Source organism: Polyodon spathula, chromosome 6, assembly GCF_017654505.1.
Source record: "Polyodon spathula isolate WHYD16114869_AA chromosome 6, ASM1765450v1, whole genome shotgun sequence".
Taxonomy (NCBI): domain Eukaryota; kingdom Metazoa; phylum Chordata; class Actinopteri; order Acipenseriformes; family Polyodontidae; genus Polyodon; species Polyodon spathula.
The window spans coordinates 26,842,198-26,866,607 of NC_054539.1; the positions used below are offsets into that span (position 1 = coordinate 26,842,198).

The 24,410-nt window shown below is 36.2% G+C and overlaps 1 long non-coding RNA gene across 1 annotated transcript; it reads right to left on the bottom strand.

Annotated features, from left to right (window-relative positions):
* Positions 1–1,096: 1,096 nt before the first annotated feature.
* LOC121316536 lies at positions 1,097–3,615 on the bottom strand. The gene is made up of 3 exons (XR_005950409.1): positions 3,402–3,615; positions 2,018–2,184; positions 1,097–1,862 (listed from the first exon to the last, which is right to left on the bottom strand). It is a non-coding gene; the product is annotated as an uncharacterized LOC121316536 (long non-coding RNA).
* Between the last annotated feature and the right edge of the window lie 20,795 nt (positions 3,616–24,410).

Genomic DNA, 24,410 nt, shown 5'->3' on the forward strand with positions numbered 1-24,410 from the left:
ATTAAATTACAAACTACCTTTTGAAACACGCAATGTTTATTGTGTATAATAAAAAGTACTATTGTAAAAATACAAATATTGAAATTAATTGAATTAATATATGATTTACTAGAATTGTTAGGTCAATGTCCTACTGCCCCTCTCCCTATAGAAGATCCATTCTTCCTTTTAGTGGAAATTAGATGTTTGTAATATTCTAAAATGTTTGTAAAATTTTATACAGAAAACATGTATTAATGTTACCTACCTCGCACATGCCATGACACGACACAGCTTCACTTTACCAATCTGTGTCTCGCACCATGAGTCCTATAAACAAAAATAAGGGCTTGCAGGAATCTTACACAGATTCACACACAGTAACAGACACGGGCTATGTTTACAATGATTTTTGGATTTTTATTTTCTATTTCAATTTCTCAGCTAAAAAAAAAAAAATCATTTGGCCCCATTTAATGTGGCTTATTATTATTGGTTACAAATTACACTGCACTACTTTTTACTTCAAAGGAAAGACTCACTGCTATGACCAGAATATACAGAACCAAGACCCTTGACACCACTGTTAAGAAGTTGTCTTGAAGAGAGTTCACATTTTACCTATTTTGATGGAAGGGTGCCATCTAGTGCTGAACATGATATTGTAGGTAATTCCTTGTGATCACTTTGCAATAAACAGCCTTGCAGATGTTACTCCTTTTCTTGCATTAAAGTGGGACAAAGACTTGGTCAACAAAGACTACTGAAGTTCAGGTTTTGAACTATGTAATAAATAAAGAAGCACCCTATTTTTCTACTTATTTAAAATGTTTTTTTACATACAGGTTTTTTAGAAGGTTATTCTAAGCCCATACAGAAAATGTGAGCTCAACAAGAACACCATTGGGAAAGAGGCAGCCTCCTTTCTTGTTTGCTTCCTGAGCCATAAAAGACCTTGAAGGTGTCACTTCCTCCGTACTGCAAGGAACAGCAGGAGCATACTCTAAGAGATGAACAGTTCGTTCAAATGTTGGTTTACAAAACCGGTTTCTTTTAGTACAGCGTTACGCTGCGGTAAGCACATTTCAACACAGGAGGAAGTTTGTGTCCCCACAACTGGAATTACAATAGAGGAAATGTAAACAGACTGAACAGTCAACATTGTTTGCTTAAGGGCCTGTGCAATAACAATTGACATGAAGCAATAGGTGGGGGGATTTTTCCAAACTGCACAAAAACATACAAAACAGGCAACATCGCAGGAGGCTAGACCACTGCAAGAGTCTAACCCTGGTTTGAAGCAAACAACAGCAAAAATCACCCAGTTATTTATTTTCAGACTACTGGTCAGATCATAAATAGATAAATACATAAATAAATAAATAAATAAATACATGTACTAGAAAGCACTGTTATTCAACCCGTGTTAAAAAGAAAATTATATATATATTATTTCATTAATGGGTTTGTATGTTTTATGCTAGCTGGTTGCACTATTTAGACATCCTTGACACTGCAGTCTTTAAATGGTACAGGTTTTCTGCCTGTGCTTCTTACTGTAAACGTTATTTTCACAGGCTTTGTTTATTCACTGCTTCCACAGGGACAAGGATAAACTTGACATTTGACACATAGTCAGCAACATGGATTACAACACATTTTTGAAAGGCTGAGACAAGTAAATAGTAGAATGGTTAATTATTTAAGCTATTATACATGCACTGGAATGGGCCTTGAGGACTTACTGTAACTTGTACTTTACTTCTGCAAAGACAACACAGTCGATAATACCAGCCCTGCGGTTCCTTATTGTAGCCTTACTCTCCAACCTGGTGTTCAGATCTTCTAGAAAGATTCCGAGAGCAGCATAGTAGGCCTGATGTCTTCATATCCAATGTAACAGTGGGGAAATAAAACATTTACCATAAAAGCAATAAAAACACTCTCATACCATACATACCATATATAGTGGCAAGCCTGTTTTGTGGTTTGGTTTTGTAAAGGCAGGAATTTGCAATAAAGTAAAAAAAAAAGTTACCTTATCTTTTTTTCCTGAAGTTCTTTTCTGTATCTTGTAATCGCCTAATTTCCATTCCAGACTCAAACTGCACCAGGCAGAATGTCCTTTCATTGTTCAAGTAACGAGTGATCATGAGGGAAGCCTCATCGCTACAGTTTCTGCCCTGGATGTTGGTACCCCACATTCTGAAAGTCATCCAGAACGCAATGGTTTAAAGTAGCCAGTGACTAGGATTCTACAGGCTGAGAAAATGCCAGGTAGTTTCTGATACAGAGAAAGCATTCAGTATTGGAGCAACAGAACAGAACCAATCAGCATGATTTTAAACATCAAAAAAAGTCAAGGGAAGGTGAACAAAATAGATTAAAAGCAGAATACAGCTTCATATACAGCTTCGTATTGGATTTCCCTCGTTTCTGAGCAGTTGTCATTGTGTGTATGAAGTATATTGTGCATTTTTGTAAAACTGTGTATTGTGTTTTATATCGTGCAAGACAGGTGTGTTTTTTTTTTTTTAAGTGTTTTTGTGTATTATTTTTTATTATTAAACGTAAGTGATAAAACATCAAGTTTTGTGTGTTGGGTCTCATTTTAAAAACAAATGAGAGTGACTCTATAACAGTATAAACCATCCATTATCATTAGCCACTTAATCCTTTATAAGGTTGTGGTGAGCTTGAGCCCAAATTAACAGGGTGCAAGGCAGGACTACACCTTGGACAGGCATCACACACACAGGGCAATTTAAGAGTGACCAACAAACCTGAACAGCATGTCTTTGGACTGTGGGAGGAAGCTGGAGTACCTGGAGAAAATCCACACAGACAGACCCCAAGGCTGGAATTGAACCTTAGACCCTGGTGTTGTGAGGCAGCAGTGCTAACCACCACACCACTGTGCCACCCCAGTATGAGCTCCTCAACACTGCTGGTTTGGGTTATACTGTGTTACTGTGGACGTGAGTCTCTCCATGATTTAAAGCTGGCCTGGTTCCCAGTATACAATGAGTCAGAGAGTGCTGCTCAGCTAAGCCAAGGCTTCTACAGCCAACTAAAAAAAAAAATACTTCTAAATATATACCTTGGCCTTTCAGAAAAAATCTAAAACCTGTGCTTGATTGTGGTGCTGGTGAGCGAGGCCTGTGTTTCCCATTTTAACCCACTCAGACCTCTTGTTTACTAAAAAAGTATCCACAAATGGTGTTACCAGCCAACTAGATAATTGGGATGATCGTGTGCTATGTGGAAGTCAGGGGGACAACAAACTCCATTATCAGTCAGATAATGAACCATTTTGTACAGTACAACTAATGGATTTCCAGGGGAAAATATATGAACTGTCATGAATATTGTGAAGAGGTCTATAATTTTAAAAGGAAAAGAAAAGAAGAAAAGGCTCATACCTGCAGTCTTTCACAGTGCTGGACCTGGGAAGTTGAAGTGGAATTTGCAGCTCCTGCCTTTCTGGAGCATTTAGGCACAGATATTGACACAGTAATCGATACAGCTGAGGCTGCTGGGCACAGTTCGCTTTGTAGACATTCTCCTGTATCACCAGCTAGTGTCTGGATTTAAAACAATAACAACAATGGTGTGATTATTATCAGTTCTAGACATAACTGCATTTTGAAGTTAAGTGCTAGAAATGAGTCTTCTGCATGACACATTAATGTAAAATAATAAACCTAATGCTACACAAGCAGTTTTTTTTTTTTTAATTTTTGCTGGATAGGGTGTGCTGGTGAGTGAAATCCTCTCTATGTTATCCAAAAGGCAGGGGTGTATGTAGATAGATAGATAGAGATAGAGACAGAGAGATAGAGAGATAGAGATAGATAGATATTTATAACATCTTTGTTCTCTTACATTAGTTTAATTCAATCCACATTTCATTGGTTAAAAATCTATTATTGTTATTATTATTACTGTTATACCTTGTATTATATGATTTCCTTATAGTGTATATTGTTACTAATAAATGTTACTATTATAGTGTATCACTTGTCTCTCTACCTAAAATTCCTGTCAAAACCAAGGCATGTTATTATACTGTTGGTATAATAACATGCCAGCAGTACATGCCCACCCCCGACCCCCCACCCCACACACACTGTCAAGGCTACAGCACACTACCTCATATAATAGTTCATAACTCCTACATATTATTAATAATAACTCTCAGATCATTTATACATTACTTAATGTACTGCTTAGCATCAAGACTTTCCTGGAGTGCAACACCATTCTTTTGCAAGCTAATATGTAGGAGTTATAAAGCATTATAAAATGGCTTGGATAAATTAAGTGCTGTGATTGGTTGAACAAGATCACATGACCGTGTGGTAATAATTGTCTTACCGCACTGCTATGACATCATAGACCCACTTACTTACCTGATCTATTAATATTATTACACCTTAATAGTAACAATTATCTAAACAGTGTTTCTGTGGGTAAAAATGTCATCATACAACTGAAACAGCATTTAAATCAGTCAACAATCTGTTTTTTTTTTTTTTTTTTTTTTTTTTTTTCTCATCTTTGTTACTAAGAAATACAGATATACTGTGGTAGCTATTTAGTCACAGAGCAGAACAAAGAAAACTCAGAGGCAAGCAGTAGCAGTAACACTATTCAAAAGCAACCTGAGAAATCACTGATAAGTCTCAACTCAGCATGTAATATACTGTATATGCAGCATCTACTTAACTAAATAGCGCCTTATAAAACTGACTAGCGAGTGTGCAATATTTAAACTCGACACAACCGATACATCTCACCACTACCCTCCGATTTCAAAAACATATTTAAAACAAAATTAAAATCTCTCCTGCTATCTGCTGACACAACCGTTGGGCTTTTAAACAAGGTCGGGTTCGGCATAGAATTCTATTGTGCTCTCCGCGGACGGGAAGGACTGCGGAACTGCGCAAACTGACAAAGAAGTCATTTAATCCACCTATGCTAATGCTGGTTTACAATCTAAGGAAATTAAGCTGGTTACCAGCATCGGTGTGAAAACAGCCTAAGAAATTATTGGTCAGCTTCTCTTGAAGACCGCAAAGCTCTGAGTAGGATAATTTCCTACAAAATAAAAAAAAAAAAAAACACCCGAAAGCCCCTCCCTTGAGCCCCAGCGCAGTGCAGTGATAGCTGTTCCATGAATCCTACCTCACATGTGGGAAATCAGTCTGCTTTTAATTCACAAATGTCACAAATGTTGCTCTAAATGGCAATGTTCAATGTAATGTTTATGGGAAATAAAAAAAGTACAAAATATATGTTACAATCAAACAGTCTTCAGGGACTATTCTTTCTCAGTGGAAGGATACATAATATATTTCTTTTTTCTCTTAAAAGAGCCAGTTTGTTTGAATTATTTTCAATTTTTTTTTGTTTTCCTATTTTATAAGCGAAATAACCCACCCAGGGCATGCAGTAAGAATTGTTTTACGGCACACCCTGTCCTGGGTTATTTCTTACTTATCACATGGCTTGGATAAATTAAGGCTGTGATTGGCTGAACAAGATCACATGACCGTGCAGTAATAATTGTTTTACCACACAGCTATGACATCATAGACCTACTCACTTACCTAATCTATTAATATTATTACGCCTTAATAATAATAATTAATCATGAGTGACTTTCCACAAGTTAATTTTGACCTTTTAGGAGGATTGTCATTTGAACAATTTCTTAATGAGAGTAAAGCAGTACCACCACTCTCCAATTTCTGAAACAGATCTAAACATTCAAAACTCTCCTGCTCTTTCTGCTGACAGAGCGGTTGGGCTTTTAAACAAGGTTTGGTTCGATATACAATTCTATTTTGCTCGCCGCGGACGGGAGGCACTGCGCAATCTGACACAGAAGTCATTTGCATCACTGCAGATGAAAATGGTCTGGAGTTCATGACCCTGTTGTTTAGCACATAAACAAAAAACCATAAAGATGTCAATGAAGTCATCCATTAAAGTACTCGTGGTTACATGTTTGCCCAGCCTGGTGAGTCTATGTGTAGTCCCACAGAACTTTAGAATTTAGTTCTGTGGGTATTCCCATTAACCTATTGGTGTTTACCTCAGAAATGTGATGCCTCGGTTGGACTTTCAGTACGTTACACGAACCACTCAATCCACAGCAACTGCTGTCCACATATTATCTAATGCTGGTTTAGTCCAGAAAAATTATTTTGGTTACAGGTTATCAGTGTGAAAAGGACCTCCGAAATTACTGGTCAACTTCTCTTGAAGACCACAAAACCTGGAGTAGAATTTATAAAAATACACTCCCTCCATCAGCCTGCTTTCAATTCCAAATGCTATTTAATCTTGAAATGTTACTATAAATGGCAATGTTCAATACATGTGTTACAGCAAATAAAAAAAAGTAAAAAAGATATGTCAAATGAAACGGTCCTCAGGGACTATTTTTTCTCAGTGGAAGGATACAATACATTTCTTCTTTTTTCCTTTAAAAAGCAAATTTTTGTAATTATTTTCAAGAAAAGAAAAAACATTTAGCCATTTATAAGTGAAATAACCCACACAGGGTGTGCAGTAAGACAATTATTAATTGTCTTATATAATAATTGTCTTCCCGAACATGGAGTTCCTGTTGTTGGTTATTTCTTACTTATATGATGTAACATGCTATACAATGTATAATATTTATAAGTATTTTGCCTGTTCATAGCTAGAGATTATCATATAATAGTGAATATTGATTTCCAATTTTGCATCAATTAGCAAACTATTATAGAAATGTGTTACCAAAGTAAAAGTAGTTGGGGCTCCCCCAAAAAGCAATTAAATTGACACAGCAAATTAATAACACTATGTAACAAAATTTTTGTTCCTGGGTAGTAAGTGTTATTTCCTAATTGCTTTAGCCTCAAAATGGCTATTATTCCCCACAAACTTTGCTTTTGTGACCAGGACAGTGATATTTTAGAATTTATCTATTTCCAATGAGAAATGGGCAAATTTGTGTCTTTACGTTCACATAAAGTCAGAAAAAAACAACATATGAATCCAAATTAACATGTATTTATACTAAAGTAATACAAAAATGACTACAAAAGATTTAGAAGTGAGTAGTTTTTCCAGATTTATGATTATACTGTAAATCACTTTCACGAATCAGCCCCCAAATGTAGTCTCCCATCATGTTCTTGTTATACTGTCCTTGGTAGAGGCATTCAAAGTCCAGTATATCCTGGTGGAAGCGTTCGCCTTGCTCCTCTGAGTACACTCCCATGTTCTCCTTGAATTTATCAAGATGAGCATCAAGGATATGGACTTTGAGGGACATCCTACAGCCCATTGTGCCATAGTTCTTCACCAGAGTCTCAACCAGCTCCACATAGTTTTCGGCCTTGTGATTGCCCAGGAAGCCCCGAACCACTGCGACAAAGCTGTTCCAAGCTTCTTTCTCCTTACTAGTGAGCTTCTTGGGGAATTCATTGCACTCCAGGATCTTCTTTATCTGTGGTCTGACAAAGACACCGGCTTTGACCTTTGCCTCAGACAGCTTAGGGAAGAAGTCTTGAAGTTACTTGAAGGCTGCCGACTCCTTATCTAGAGCTCTGACAAATTGTTTCATAAGGACCAATTTGATGTGCAGTGGTGGCATCAGCACCTTCCGGGAGTCCACTAGTGGCTCCCACTTGACGTTGTTCCTCCCCACAGAGAACTCGGTCCGCTGTGGCCAGTCCCGCCTGTGGTAGTGCGCCTTGGTGTCCCTGCTGTCCAAAAGGCAAGGATAGCAGGGAAACTTGGTAAAACCGCTTTGGAGACCCATCAGGAATGCTACCATTTTGAAGTCTCCTATGACCTCCCAGCTGTACTCATCATACTTCAACGCGTCCAGCAAGGTCTTGATGCTGTTGTAATCCTCTTTGAGGTGCATCAAGTGAGCCAGGGGAAGAGACGGGTACTTGTTACCATTATGGAGCAGCACGGCTTTGAGACTCCTGGATGAGCTGTCAATGAAGAGGCGCCACTCATTCTGGTTACAGGCAATTCCGATTGCCTCGAACAGACTGGTCACATTGTGGCAGAAGAAGAGCCCATCTTGACCGATGAAGAAGCTGGAAAAAGGTTGGTGACACTTCCTCTGATCTGCGACCTGCACACTTTTATCCAACAAGTTCCACTACATGAGCCTAGACGTCAAAAGCTCGGCATTGGACTTGGTAAGACCAAGATCGCTAATCAAGTCGCTGAGGTCTTTTTGGTTGGGGTAGTATGGGTTTCTCTCCTCAGCTCCACCTCTGAAATTATCATCTGGATCTACAACGTCTTTCTCGCTCTCTGACTTGCTGTTCTCTTCTAAAGACGGCTGCTCTCTCGGTACGGGGAGCTCATGGCAGTGTGGCACCGGGGCGATGGATGAAGGAAGGTCTGGATACGTGATAGCAGGTGCATTCTTGCCTGTCCAACGTTTGGAAGGGTCCACCATGCAGAAGTAGCAGTTGCTTGAGTGGTCAGTGGGTTCCCGCCAAATTCTTGGGATAGCGAACTTCATGGCTCTCTTTTCCCCTCTGTACCATCCTACAAAAATACATTTATTTCACCCATGACTAATGTGTAAGAGATTCTCGCAACATTTTTCATATATGATATATTTTTTCAATAACATTGAAAATTGTAAAACATTTTAAAATTAAAAACTTTTACAATTTTATAACATAAAATTCCGAGCAACAATTGTCCATCTTACCTTCCAGAGTTTTTTTTGCAGTGCTCGCAGGTGAAATGAGGTGCCCAGGGTTTGTCTTGATCCCCAACATTTTCATGCTGAAATATGCCTTGTAGGCCTCACACATCTTAGCAGATGCTTCCACGGAGTACTTTTTCGCTCTTGTCTTGATAAATTGGCCGCAGACATAGCAAAATGCATCTGCCGGATGCTTGAAGCCTCTTAATGCCATCTCAGAAAAATGCAGATATGTATCCACTTAGGCAGCTGGAACTAAACTGAACTGGTGGGCTTAAGGCCCCTGTATTTATACTACTATTTATATTACTGGAAAGTTCTAGAAAGTTCTAAAAGTTACTCCAAGTTTACTCAGCACTGAATCTATCTGGAATGTTCTGGAAAATAAGTAAATTTCAAAATATCACTGTCCTGGTCACAAAAGCAAAGTTTGTGGGGAATGATAGCCATTTTCTATACTTTTGAGGAAGTAAAAAGGAAATAACACTTACTACCCAGGAACCAAAAAAAAAAAAAAAAAATTTGTTACACGGTGTAATAAATAATAATAATAATAATAATAATAATAATAATAGGATTCAACTACAACAAATGACTTTACGTCATCTCTATGCTGAGATAATAAAGGTGAGATAATAAAGAAAGTTCCTTATTATAAATACTTAGGTGTATGGATTGATGTCCATCTTACATTTAATCATCATATTGACAATCTGAATTCAAAGATAAGACCTGCATTAGGCTTTTGCAGTCTAGCAGATCAAACCTGGTGACTAGTATTATTCTCCCTGTTCTTGATTATGGTGATTACATTCACAAGTTTACTTCTAGTTTACTAAACTAGACGTATTTTAGTGCTGCAGATTTATATTAGAATGCCCCACCTTGACTCATCATTGCAACATGTATGTAAAATTAGGCTGGCTTTCATTTACAGACCGAAGGCTTTATCATGGGTATTGTTTTGTGTTGAAGTTTCTTAAAGGATTGGCGCCTTGTTATTTAACTGCTCTGGTTAATAGGTATGATACCAATTATAATCTGCGTCCTTGTGATTCTGCCAACCTTGTCTTGCAAACTGGAAGAATTTAACTCACTGACATTTGAACTGAGGCAGTTTATCTCATTTGTGTTCTCCCAAAATAAAACTTTCTGACCCGGAACTTAAATTTCAGGAGAGTCCATTTCATTTTGCTTGAATACAGCAAACGATTTCTCTTTCGGGGGCAGCAAAGCATAACCGCAAGAAAAGGGAAGAAGAAGAATGGAAGCTGGCAAAGACAGGCTTTAGAAATATTTCTGCAAATCGATGCTGAAAGCCCCATATCGTTGAAAACTTTATCCCTGACCCTGGAGAACATTTCCTTTAACGTTTAATGTCAAAAAACACCTCCGATCAACAGTAAAGCAGGGAAAGCTCACTGCATTTGCTGTATTAATGATTGAGAAAGAAGTAAGCGACATTAAACTGCATTTGATTTAAGGTTGCCCCTGTCCATACATTTAAGGTTACTCAGTAATAAAAGCACAAATGTAAAAAAAAAAAAACATCAGTGACTTTGAATTGAAATAAATATGCAGTGGCGGCGTTTACCGGCTGGAGCCCCATGCAATATTTGATTCCAGGGCCCCTACCAGGGCAGGGCTGCCAGACCAGTAGCCTATACAGTATTTGAAACAATCCCAAGATGTAGGATAACAGTAATTTGCGGTTATAAAAACTAAAAGTACTAATTATTAGGTATATGAAAGGTTTTGTTGCATACTGCATCTGGTTATTATGAAGGAGACTATACAAGACGAATAATTTTGTCACTGTTCTTCATGTGCATGTAGTAGTTCTCTTTCTTAAAACGATGTGCAACAGCTGCTACATCATTCTGTAGAAATTCCATTTCAATAATCTGCTTCGGACCTCTTTTTACAAATCAGCTTTTCACTAATCAGCTTGAATGGTATACCTACACTTAATGTGATGGCAGTGAAAAGTATCAAATGAACAATGCCAATTAACAATACTATGCTATACGCGCATTCTTCAACCAAGTAGCAGAGCATACAAGCTTGGGAGACATTGTCCAGCTTGCAATGCTTTTTTGGTATTGGAAATATGCTGGATAGCCTAGATGGAGTTTATGCAGTAACAAGTGACTGACTTGACGGATCTTAGACGAGACTTGGCAGCTGATGAAAACTGGTAGAAAATTGCGCTCTTGTCTACCCCTAGCAGAGAGCCATGTTTTCCTACACTTGCCAAGTTTTCCATTAATATGTTTGCTATGCCACACAATACTACAGAAATAGAAGCAATTTTTTTCTCAAATGAACCTTGCAGAAACAGATGCAAGAAATCAATTGTCTACAGACATTCTGAATGGAATTCTGACTATTAAAAATGCTGTTAAAAACAGCACCCGCCTCAGACCAACAAAGCGAATGATACATTCTGCAAATGTACAACCATAACAAGTAAATAAGACCTAAAGAAATGATAGTACACAACACTAGCTTATTTTGTAATATATTTTATTGTTTCTGCTTTTTTTTAAAAATGATATCAGTAAATAAAATAGTGTCAATAAAAAGGCCACTGTAAATCTATATGTTTGAGCAGCTTCCTATATGAAGCATCACATTTTTTTAAGTGCATAACAATCAACATATGGTGTTCTTGTCCATATTCAAACTGTTGTATTTTTATTTAGTAAATCAAGAAAGGTGATTATCAAGCTCACGAAGGCTTCAGGTTTTTCTGAATTTATTTTGAAATGCATTTAGCACACCGCCTTCAATTAAGTTTCTGTCAGATTCAGTCAGTCAGTTCAGAGCAGTGCGTGAAACTGTTGTTAAAAATAATAAAACTGGAATTTGGCATAATTTACCGCTTCTGATCAAAACCATATATAATAACTTAGAAATGAAAATGATAAATTTTGCAAATTGGTGGAGTGTGAGTTAAGCTATTATATATATATATATATATATATATATATATATATATATATATATATATATATATATATATATATATATATATATATATATAGATGCCAAAGATATAATTGATGAAAGTGTGCCAGAAGAGGTGAAGGCACACTTTGACAGATTTCGGAAATTACAGGAAGTGGTGGGCCAAAAGTCATGACCAATATTTCAGCTGCACAGTGTTGACAGAAGAGAGATTATGCCAGATGACAAAGTCAGGCTTCAAAGAGGGTGATAGCTTTCTCTTTTGGAACCTGCAGAGGGCTGATCGGAACGGGGGTAAGATGAGAGTTCCATGGCTTGGACTCATTGTTAACAAAATCTTAGGAAAATCAGTTTATGAACCAATGTCTGAAAAGGGTATTGTCTTAAAGAAAAAAGTGCATGGTGTAAATCTGAAACCTTTTTATATGAGAAAATATACCAATGGGCTCTTTGCACTTGTTATTTCTACATTTCCTTATGCTGGATTAGCTACTTCCGGTTAATGTCTGCTTGTTTGATTATATTACCGCTTGTTTGAGTTGGCAATTACATTTTTTTTTGCAATGGCTTTGTTTTATACTCATTTATAATCCTATAGAATCCTTTAATATCTGATATAATTTTAAAGGATTTTACAAGATTTAATTGGATAAATAAAAACTTGAGATACAACTCCAACCTAAATCAGTTTTTTTGCCTTCTCTTGAGTCATAATTTTAGCAGGACCCCGACACTAAAACCCACCCCTCCTGCATACAGCAAACGTTTCCTGTTTTGGGAACTTATCTCAATCATAGGCATATCTCCAAATCAACAGTTAAACTTTACTTCTCAGAGAAAAGAGTTACATTAATCTATGTACCATATAGAGCTTGAGTCAGTGTTGCCGATCAATAAGTAGTGTGGTTGGCGTGCCCTCCAGCATTTTACCTTAAGATGAGCTACTGATCACATGACACAAGGCTTGCATATTATTGGTCACTTGCAACAAACTTAAGAATTCAGTTCTTTATTGATTACAAGCTAGCACAGTGCTATCTGCTGATAACCTCACTGAGACAAGTGTTGCAAAGTTGGAGATCAACAACTGATCATCAGGGAACAAAGTTCAGGGTCAACTCATCTCCAACTATAATACAGACCACAGGTTTAAACTGATCATTTCTTCTTTGTGTATGGGAAATTCCAGTGACTTGGAGGGGGGGATAGGAGATTAAGAGGAGTGCTGCATTCTTGTACTGCATATTTCAATATTTTTAAAGCTTTTATTTAATGCATTCTTAAATTTGTATTAATTCATTGTTTTAATAAAATATATTTTAATAAAGCACACTTACATGCTGAATACAGTAATTTTGTGGCCTTTCTCTTGAAAAACATATTCACAGTTGATTGTTTCATGTTTTTTTGTGTGTTTTTCTCAATGCACGTTGTTTCAATCTTTTTACTTCCTCACTCCTGTTGCCATGGTTCCAGTTTGTGTGAAGATGGCAATGGTTGCATACGTCACACATGATTCGCACTACAATAGGTTATCTATGAATCAGCCTTATCTTCAAATTAGCCTAAAAGGTCTTTGTTTTCACTGAGAGAATAACACATTCACACTGGAGAAAGTTCAATGCCAGTCACTACTGAGATCGTTTTATTGGGGAAAATTTTGTAAAAGTGATCGTTCTAGTACAGCTAATTTCCATTGAAAAAAATGGTGCTTGCTGCTTTGATCGTTAAAAAAGGGGGTTCGTTATAAGAAGGGTTTGTTATCATGAAGTTAGACTGTACTAGATAAGATAAATTAGTTTCTCCTGGTTATACATTTCAAAACCTTAGCATCCAAAAAACTTTCTTATTTTAAAATATTTACATTTTTTCTGTTTCCTTTTTAAAATGGTACTTTCAGTTTTACTGAAAACAAGTTTTAAATATAACTAAAAAAACATTATTCACTTCTGGTGTAAAGTGACTCAGGGGGGTAGTTTGATTTAAGTGATCATAATTTTAAGGCCTTGAGAATTCTGGATTGGTATGGTACCAGGGAGCATGCAACCTTAAACAGCAAGACCATTGGAAATGTTGCATTTAAATACAATAAAACCATAGATAGAAAATGTTCAAGCAAAGTAAGCAAACAGTAACAATCTAGATCACAGATTAGATCAATATAGTACTAAGACAATCTAGCAAGGTAGTATGCAACACAATCAAAAAAAAAAAAACATATAATGAAAAACACTACCAAGAAAACAGTATAAAGAAAATAATAAAAGTGAAAACAGTGATTGGCGTTCACTAAACTAAAACATGTTGGTGCAGACCTAGACAGCACTCTCAGCACAGCCTTGCCCAACTTTAGCAAAACAGGAGAATTTTCATTCCTTTCTTTTACTCAAGCAAACCACAACAGCATCCTAGCCTCATGCAGTGTTCAATCCTGTTTGCTAGAAATGGCTAACTTATATAATTGCATAACAAATTGCTAACAATTAAACAATTGTCGGTCAGTCCAGTGGAAGGAGTAAAATAATTCTGCTGGGTCCTGATATCCTGCCACTTGCAGTCCACCTGCTATAATAATATTTATTCTAATTTTGAAGAGGGGGGCATTATACAGTCAGGGACATTACCCATTAGAGACATTACCCATTCCAGGATATCAACATATTAAGTAAGCAGATAGTCTGAGTGGGCTAAAACAGGCTACAAGTTTTTCAGCAATAGTTGTTTCCAATGTATTCATCTGTCCAACACAAGATCAGTGTATAAATAATATAGATGATGCACCATAAATAATGATACTGTAGGTATTCAACCAATGATGATGGTGGAATAGCATTTATAGCCACCCTTAAGAGTGAAAAAAGCTCAAAGTGCGTTCATGGAATATTTGGTTTATACAACAAGGACATCAGTTACCTAATATTTTGGCTTGAATCTCTTTTCTGTATCATGTGATCTTCTGGCTTGCACATCAAGCTCATACTGCACCAGGCGCAATGTCTTTTTATTGTTCAGGTAACAAGTGATCCAGCGGGAGGCCTCGTCTCCACAGTCTCTGCCCTGCATGTACACAACCGCACGCACACACTGGATGCTAGGTTTTGTATAGCTAAAAATTAAGTCAAATGGTGCTGTTACTGTTAGCAAAACAAAGCCTACATGATCTGACTAAAACAGATTCAGATAATGATTACTAAAAACAGATAAGCTGAGATAGTCTGAAGATGAATATCCACATCAGCCAGTACATGTACGTCCATCCACTTCAATGAACCTCGGTATGGGCATTCCACAGCTCTTGATACATGCATGATAATCTTTTGTTTTCATTAGTTGTGGTCGGCTATTGGTTGGGCTAATGACTTGAATTTGATTAATCTATGAAATATGATTAATCTATGCAAAACACTTGTTCTTTGTGTATATAAATATGTTTTGCAACATGACGTGCTGATTTAATGTATAATTTGTGTGTTAATGTGAACGTGTCTTTCTCCATGATTTAAAGTTGGCCAAATTCCCAGTACAGCATAAATCATCGTGAGTAGTTTGAGCCAAAGATACTACAGCCAAACTAAATTAATCACTTTTGAAAAATATATATAGCCTGAGAAATGAGTCAAATTTTCAAGGCTTGCAGGGTTTTTACTGTTAATTCCCCAAGAGAGCCCAGCGGAGACACAGCCTTTCTTTTCCAGTGGGGTCCTGCTTCTACACAGGTCCCCACATGGGGCACATGAGGGTCAAGTGATTTGCCAGAGTGCACATAAATGGCTCAGCTGGGGCATAAACCTGCCATTTACTGCCTCAAAGTCCTTGTGTATATTCACTAGGCCTGGCTTCCGGTAACAATCCACAATATTGCTGAGTCACTGAAGACTGGAAGGAATACTTAAAGCTGCAGTGTTTCACAATCCTGTTCACTTTTATACTAAAACATATTTCATTGTTGTCTGTTTACTATTCATCTATGACGAAGCAAACCTGTCTCCCTATTCTGGTTCCATATATTGTTGAATACATAATGTAATTAAGATAAGTAAGCAAAGAAACAAGCAATATTCATCAGAATAAAAAGGGTGCCATTTAAGTCAGTTGTGCAAATTGGAGGAAAATATATTTTGAATCTAATTACATATTTAATAACATTATGAACAAATTCCACTGTGTGTATGAAGTGATTTTTAGATACAAGATCGCACTTGCTTGGAAATATAAAGCCATGGCCAAAAGTTTTGCATCACCCTATAGAATTAACACATTTTGCTTCATAAAGTCGATTGAAACCAGCTGAATAATGTTACATTAACATACTGAATTACATACTGCTTTGTAGTTTTCCATATGCTTAAAAAAAACTTGCAAAATGTAACATTTAGAAATCAAATATGAAATATTGTACTGCTATTATGGCTTCATGTAGACTTTTGCGATATCATACTGTAGTTTATTTGATTTCATGATGTTAAATAAAATATCAAATTTATGTTCATATAGTTTATTTATTTTTTGTTTTAATTATGTTTTTTTTAATTATAGCTGTAGATGATGGAAATGCTTTATTCATCTTGATTTTCAAAAAGCCTTTGACAAAGTCCCACATGAAAGACTTATATGTAAATCAAAATCAGCAGGAATACAGGGGATGACATGTAATTGGATACAGAACTGGTTGAAACAGTGAGATGTGTAAATCAGATTGGATATGTACTTAGTGGGGTACCTAAAGGGTCTGTACTTGGACACTTACTGTTTCTCATTTATATAAATGACTTGGACCAAGGTACACATTGCAAGATTGCCAGATTTGCAGATGATACCAAACTTGCCCAGCTAATTCAAATGGTTTTGTAACTGGGTAAACTTGTGACAAATTCATTTGAATGTTAAGAAATGTAAAGTATTGCATTTTAAGTATAGAAATTAATGTATAAGTATAACATTTAAAGGATGGATATAGGGGACGAGGACTTTGTAAAGGACCTCTGGGTTATAGTGGAGTCATCATTAAAAGTACCTCGTCAATGGTGTGAGGCAATTAAAAAGGCAAATAGAATGTGTAAGGTGGCAGGGGGAGGGTCAGATTCCTTCCTGCCTAAAAACATGTGAAAATGCTAAATGCTTTTTGTGACAATTGTGTGGTGGTTTTGATAAAGACAAAACTACCAAATACACTGAACTTATCAAGTCAAGCACAGACAACTTTTTTCAATGTTTCATTGGTTTCTGTAACCGCATGATTATAAAAAAAGAAAGTTGTCTTTTTCCATCATTAAAAAATAACGAACTTAGACAGCATTTGAGGCCTGCATTGGAAACAAGAAACCATAAGCATTAGTCATATTGCAGACAGGGGGAGACAGACTCAAAGGAATGGAGTAGTAACTAAAGGGATACTTTGTAACTCATTTGTATTTTCCATGTTTCATTTGAACAGACAACCAGTAGGCCCAAATACCATTTTTCATTTGTTGCATTTTTAGATATTAGTATTGATTTGTATACAATGCATTATTATTATTTTATTCCTTTTATTTAATTATTTTTTTGCACATTGCTGCTCTTAAAAGTACAAAAATACTACACTACCTGTTACATTATTCATAAATCCTTTTTTTTTTTCTCAATTGCTATTCCCAACCCCTTCCTTCTACAACATTACTTTCCAGGTGGTGCATCTTTCTCAACAGTTATTTTTACTGCTTACCTCTCCCTGAGTCCACTGAATTTCATCCCTGTATCCAGACATTCTGCTATATTTACAGACTCTTTAGCACGATCTAATGGGATGAATATCAATTTGTGATAAAACCAACCTGAATCAGTTTTCTCTGCCTTCTCTTGAAGTGATTTTTTTCACAGAATCCCAAACCCACCCCTGCTGCATACTGCAACTCTTTCCTGTTTTGGGAACATATCTCAATAAAATTGACTAATTTTAAACTTTAACCCCAACAAATGCTCTTTTCCATCTACGGTTTACAGCTTTCACACCAAGTGAATATATATAATATATATATTAGAGTAAAAGTCTGAATCTGGTCATTCTTAAGTTTTACCAATAAATGTCAACATTTTCCAAAAAACGTAGTAAATGTCCAAAATTCTGAATGAATAAATTGCTTTTCAGACATTTACCAGTTAATCTTATGATTTACCGACGCGTATTGGTAAATGCAAATATATCATCTAAGAATGTATTTATTCCTGCATTTAAATTGTCAATTAACAAAATAACTTTTAATGTTGAATATATGTATTTCTGCATACACATTTTCCATTAACAAAATAATCATTAATGAGCTTACAGTAATTCACAATTGAGCAATTCAACATGGTACTGAACAATATTATGATCCACTTATGTAGCACAACCAAAATTCTGGCAAATTTGCATATAAAACAACTCACAGTGGTGTTAAAGGACATTCCAAATCCGTAGTACTTTGATGAAAAATAACATTCTGTTAAATGCAAATTAAATCATTTAGGACCTTTGTTTTTTCACATTTGTTGTATGACACAAAACACGACAAGTACAGGCACTAAATAGATTTAGAAAACAATTCAGATCATCAGCCAATCAGCTTTCAGCTATAGCAGCCATTAAATATAGATGCCCGCTGAAAAGTCACCTGTGAATCTAGTTTTTTTTTTCTTTTTGACTTGCTGTATTTTTAAGCGTAGTTCCTTCTCCATGAAGGCTCTAGTTTGTGTTAGTTGATATTGACTTTCGTTAGTGCCTTTGCCTTCAGCTCAGGATATAACTCCAGTCAACTACCACACATTAGAACCTTCATCGATGGGCACTATTGCTTAAATATTTACTTACCTACTGCAGCATGGCAGACAGGAGTGACACAGGACTCCTGAAACCTTACAATGCATGAAAGTGAGACATTCAGTCATTAGGCAAAAGCACTCGGTTATTTTTGAGATGTACTGGTAAATGTCAGAAATTAAGTGTTATCATGTTTATTTCAGACATTTACCATTTTGCTTACTAAATGTCGACATTTACCAGTGAATCTTAAGATTTTCCAATATTCAGACTTTTACTGTATCATATACACTCTGGTCAAGTATTGCAAAACACTTTACTCTGTCTGAAAACAAAGTCTGGAAAAGTTCCTAACATTTACGGCAAAGTAATAATTGCAAGTTTGATATTTTCATAAAAGAAAAAAAAATGAAACCGATAAGACAGAGAATGATAATGCGGTATTCCTATATTGGTCTTAAATAATATTTATGAATAATTATGATGTCACTTTATATGTATAAAGGTTATTTACAATTAAGTGAGGTAACAGAAGCACAAAATTTTAAGTACCAGAATTGTAAACGGGTCCATACGCAAGTTTATATTTCAAGTATGTTACTTTCAATGTGAAAATATTTTAAAATGTACAGAACAGTTCATGCAAAAGCTATGTTCATAACATCACCAACCGGTATTTGTATAATTGGACCAATAGTGCTGTTTGTTAACCCAAAGTGCCCAAAGTCGATCTGACATTGAAGTGATAGTCATCTGTAGGTTTAATCAGGTATTGGGTAGTTTGTGGCAGATTGAAATGATGCCACATTATAATTAGCTATACTATTTAGTTCTTATTTACCTATGTATTTGAAACATATATAGCATAGGGTGCTGCGTACAGTACACATTGATTCTCCACCCCCCCACCCCCCTTTGAGGTCACAGCTCTGACCTCTCATGAGGTGTATAGGCGTTTGTATCCTGCAGCACCCTCAATATATTTAATGCAATATTGAATGGTTTTTAATTGTATTAATGATTCTGCTGCCAAGGCACACATTTTTACCATTTTTTAATATAACAACCATTAGTACCCTGCCAAACAAACCTTTGAAGCTACAGCTTAGTTATTTCAAGGTTAACTTTCTTACAGCTTCTCAGCTGGAGGAAAACAAGAACAAAACCTTTCTTGTAAGAATATGCATAGAATTTGTACCTGTACCGCAATGCTGTTTCATTTTTAACTAAATATAAACTTGGAAGAGATCAGAAAAACTTGTCTAGCATTACTGGTGTGTGATGTAGCGGAAAGTGTAGTCAAATGAGGGTATGGCTGGATATTGAAATGCACAGTTTGAAATCATTTGAGAAACATGCAAGTTAATATTTTTCACTTCTCCCATCTCTTGGTCAAAGGTAGGCAAATGCAACTTTCTGAAGCTGGGTCGTAATAATTCCTTTGCATAATTACAAATGGGAGTTCTGCAGAAGCAATTCTGGTAGACTTTGAGAAAGCGGAGAGGGGGGAAGACAGGCAATCACCCCCCACAGGACAAAGGAACCTGATTGAACTGTCAATCACAAGCTGTGGGCAAGGCCAAGGATAGGCCCAGAGACAAACCAACCAGTGTTTAGGCATGTTGTGTGACTTAAACACTGTCCGCGAATTCAACGGGTCAGGCTTTAATTCAAAAGATTGAGACAAGCAGAAAATAAAAAGGTAGAATCTGGTCTGAAAAATGGCTAAAGTCCTATTCTGAGAAGGATAAGAGGGTCTGAAATCAATTCTGAAGAGGATCCTGCTCTCTGCTCTACGAGAGACTGAACCAGAAAACAGGACACTGCATTGATCCGAAAGCGAGTCTTTGTTTTTACTTCGCTGCTTGAAACCAGCCACAAAATGAACTGAAGCAAAGAGTCAGCAGCTGTGCCTCTGGAAAGTCCTGTAGACCATACAAAAGAATTGCAACAGAACACTTTTTCAAACTACATAATCTGCAACGCATTCTTTGAACTGTGAGTTACATCTGATCAACTGAACTGTTTCCAGCTGGGAACCTTCTGACAAGTCAAAGATAATGGTGCAAGACTATTGGAAATCAACGGCTGTCTCCTTTTGAAAATAACTAGAGTTTTCCTGAGAACCAACGCAAAGCAATGCCTACTTCAAGGACAACTGTCTTCTTTTCTTTTGGTGGAACTTCAGATCCAGAGAGATGGGAGAAACTGCAGTGTTCACATCACCCTAAGAAGACTGACCTTTTTTTTCTTGAAAACTGATTAGTATTCAACATATCGAATATAAAACATTTTATGACTCAATAAATTAACTGTAGCTATATGCTATCAAGTTAGTGGATAAATTGTTCTAGGAATAGAATATGACTTCCTGTTTTGCAGTGTACAAGAAATTTATTTTGTTTGTTGTAATTCAGAGGAGTTGCCTAATAATGCAGAGAATTTGATCATTGTCCCATTTCTGAGTTAATTTGAATATATAATCAATTGAGGTTGATAACATATTGTCAGTTTGGTAGATCATGTCTAAACTAAATTAACACCGTAAAACTAGTTTGATAAATTAGTTACTGGAATGCTGGATTTCGTTCTGAATGGGAAGTTGAATTAATTCTCGTGCATTTTGATGAAATATGATTTATTAAAATGAGTAACGAATATTGAAAATACTAATGCAAAGTAGACCACTTTGTGTGACTAACCATAATTAACATTAGTATCTTAGCCTCATAGGCTAATGTTGTGGTCGTTGTAATCATTTGACTAAGGAATCAATGAGCTGTATCCTATTCATGAATTTCTCAATAGCCTTTCCTTTCTGTAATATTAGATTGTTGTGCACCTCTTTTTATTCTTAAAGTCTTGTTTTATATTTCTGACATGTGTGAATGTCAATTATTGTCAAGGGAATCAGGGTTCTACATGATGCTGAACTCAAATAAGGTATATATCTCATTTCCTACACTGTAGTGCTCCCGAAATACCTAACACACTACCATGACAAGGATGGCTCGTGGTGCCGTCAGACCAGGAAGAGAGACACATGTTACTACGGGGTATAAAGCACTGATGTGCTTGTCTATTTATAACTAAAATAATAAAACAAAACACATTTCTAACAACAAAACAAAATGGCACAATGACCAAAATAAACAAGCACTACAAACAGAACACAAAACAAAGAACGTGCGGGTATGGCGATCAGGCACGTAGCAGTAGCTTTTTTCTCTTTTCATATATCTCACAAACACTGTCTCAGTTTCTTTCTCCACTCTCATCAACGTCAGGAGCGCCAGCTTCGCGTTTATATATGTGGCCATCTCCCCAGTTGGTAATTACTTAATTCGTTTGGGAGATGGCCACATTATGCACAAGTTTAGCTGGATGGGGATTTTAACCCCATCCATGCTGTAAAACAACAATAACAAAAAAACCTAAACTGTTCATTCAAACAATAATACAACAAAATACACACAAGATACGGAAAAACAAAATCATTGATTAATCTAAAAAAGTGGGTGTAATTCTTCCATCTAGCCTGAGCCAAATACCAAATACTCAGTCTCGATAAATAGAGTATACCAGTGGGCATCCTAGAATCCCAAGACTAAGCCAATTGCCTCTGTACACTCAGGAACTCCAGGAGTCTGGCTGTAGTATCTCTGAAGATTTTAACTATCTAGCCTATGGGAGCACCAGAGCCAATGTAATGATAACTGGAGTCCTCAGCAAAGACCACTGATTGTTTTTTTTTTTTAATTATTATTATAATAATAATCATATATATTGTTCTTTCTGCATAATATGAACCTTCATATCAGTATTTCATACCAAATGTTGTGACTGATTGATAGATAGTTCTATTTATTTTTCCACCGACACAACCATTGCAGGCAGCCAAAGGAATAGATACATATCCTTGTCAATGTCCAAATTGCTGGCTTGGATAACTGTACACTACCATCTCCTCAGCAGCAAAAACTATGAATGTATGCAACAATAATTACTTTCAAATATAATTCACTTTCTGAACTGTTTGATGTACATACTCTGATCCACTGTAACAATGTGACATATCAGCTGTAATAATTATACAGAGGCCCTCTGTACAGAAGAAAAAAACCAGAAAAGGCCTTAGCCCATCAATGCTCATCCAGTTATGAGCTGTTCCTAGGAATGCTTCCAGACTGCTCTCGGTGTATGTGCTTACCTTGAAAGAAAGTCAATTCCGCTGTCCTAACACATCTACATTAGAATTGATTTTCCAGTGATCTTATTTCATTGTATTTTTATTGTATGTGGTAATGTTATTAAGTCAGTCAATAAATCTGCCCTGGAAGAAAACTCCAGCAGGATTAATAAAGAGTTTGAGAGTGACTGTGTTAAGATTTTTCACTGTTTAAGTACATTTGAATCACTTACCTATTCCAGTAAAGTTATTTGAATCATCCTATAAAATAAGTATGATGACGTGATTATTGTACCTGAGTTTGATAATGAGTGTGTTTCTAATTTAATTACATTTAAATCTTAAGGATGATTTTAGCATATTTAAAAAAGTAGTTTTTATTTTACAGCAATGTCTAATTTCTTGTCATTCCTGATTTACTCCACTTTTAAAGTGTTTTCAACAGTTTTGTTACTTTAATTTTTAAGGATTATAACTATCGACCAGGGGTGCCGCCACCACAGAGGCCCAGGGGGCCATGGCCCCTGCACTTTTCCGATGGACGGGGGTCAGCGAGTATATAGTCCTCTCTAATTAGCATTGTTATACCATTTATATTTCTTAATTACATCATTGATACCTGGCAAACGAACTAAAACATTTTTCTAGCAAAACACTTAAAAAATGATATCTGGTTTACTATGTTTGCAGAGGATTGATTTGAAATTAAAAAGTTAATATTGCTGTTTTGTTTCTCAGACGCCTACTTTGAAAAGTGATAGTTAAAGGGTTAATGTTTATGGGCTACAGTGCAAGGATATGCAGATTGTGATTTTACCCTCCTGTATGTCATACCTCAGCTATAGTAATAGAAGCGCAGGATAAAGTCAGATGCTTTACATTGACCTCTTTATAGAATGTTACTAGAAGTAAGAGCTGCACTTGTGTTTTGCAACATACAACATCAAAAGGGTCTTTATGCAGAGGTCTATTCATCCAACATTAGTCTAGTGGCTCACCCCCACCTTTGCTATAGATTTAGACATTTCAACATTGATGATCTGTTCAAGTTGACCTAACCTATACTTTCCATGGAAATGATTGATTTATTGTACAGCCCTCACCTGCTTGCACCTATAATGCATATATTTGTCACACTGAAGAGAGTTTAGACTGTTTGTTTTACAGCTAATCAGTCACTAGAAGTTGTTCCCACTGTTTGTTTGTAGACATGTTTTTAAAAAAAAAAAAAATTAAAAAATTGGATTGCAATTTTTCTTTTGCTAACTACAGACTGGGCAGCAGTTGTCACCCTGAATGTTGACATAACATTCACATAATATACACCAAAAAAATACAGTGTGAGTAATAACCTCCATTGGCATAAAATGTGAGCCTCTTTACTGCCAGCCAGACATTGAGGTATGTGGCTGCTGATTTGACAGATTAATACCTAAAGCTCATAAGGCATTTTTTTCTGTCAGTGTTAGTATAAGAATGAACACAGAGAATTGTGGAGAGGGGAGAGATGGGGGCAGGTTTGAGAAGGCAGGTTCCCACAAGGTATAGGGGTCTTCATTTTTTCATATTTTTGTTCTTTTATAGATTTCTTGTTTTATATTAGTTTGCACTTAAATAGAACTTTCTCTTGGTTGTATTTGTCTGTCATTGTTTTGGGATGTGTAGTTTTCATAAAAGCAATTGCCGATGATTCACAATCGTAAGCACCTCAGAAATAAAAAAAAATTGGGTTTCATAAAACTTTCGTAGTG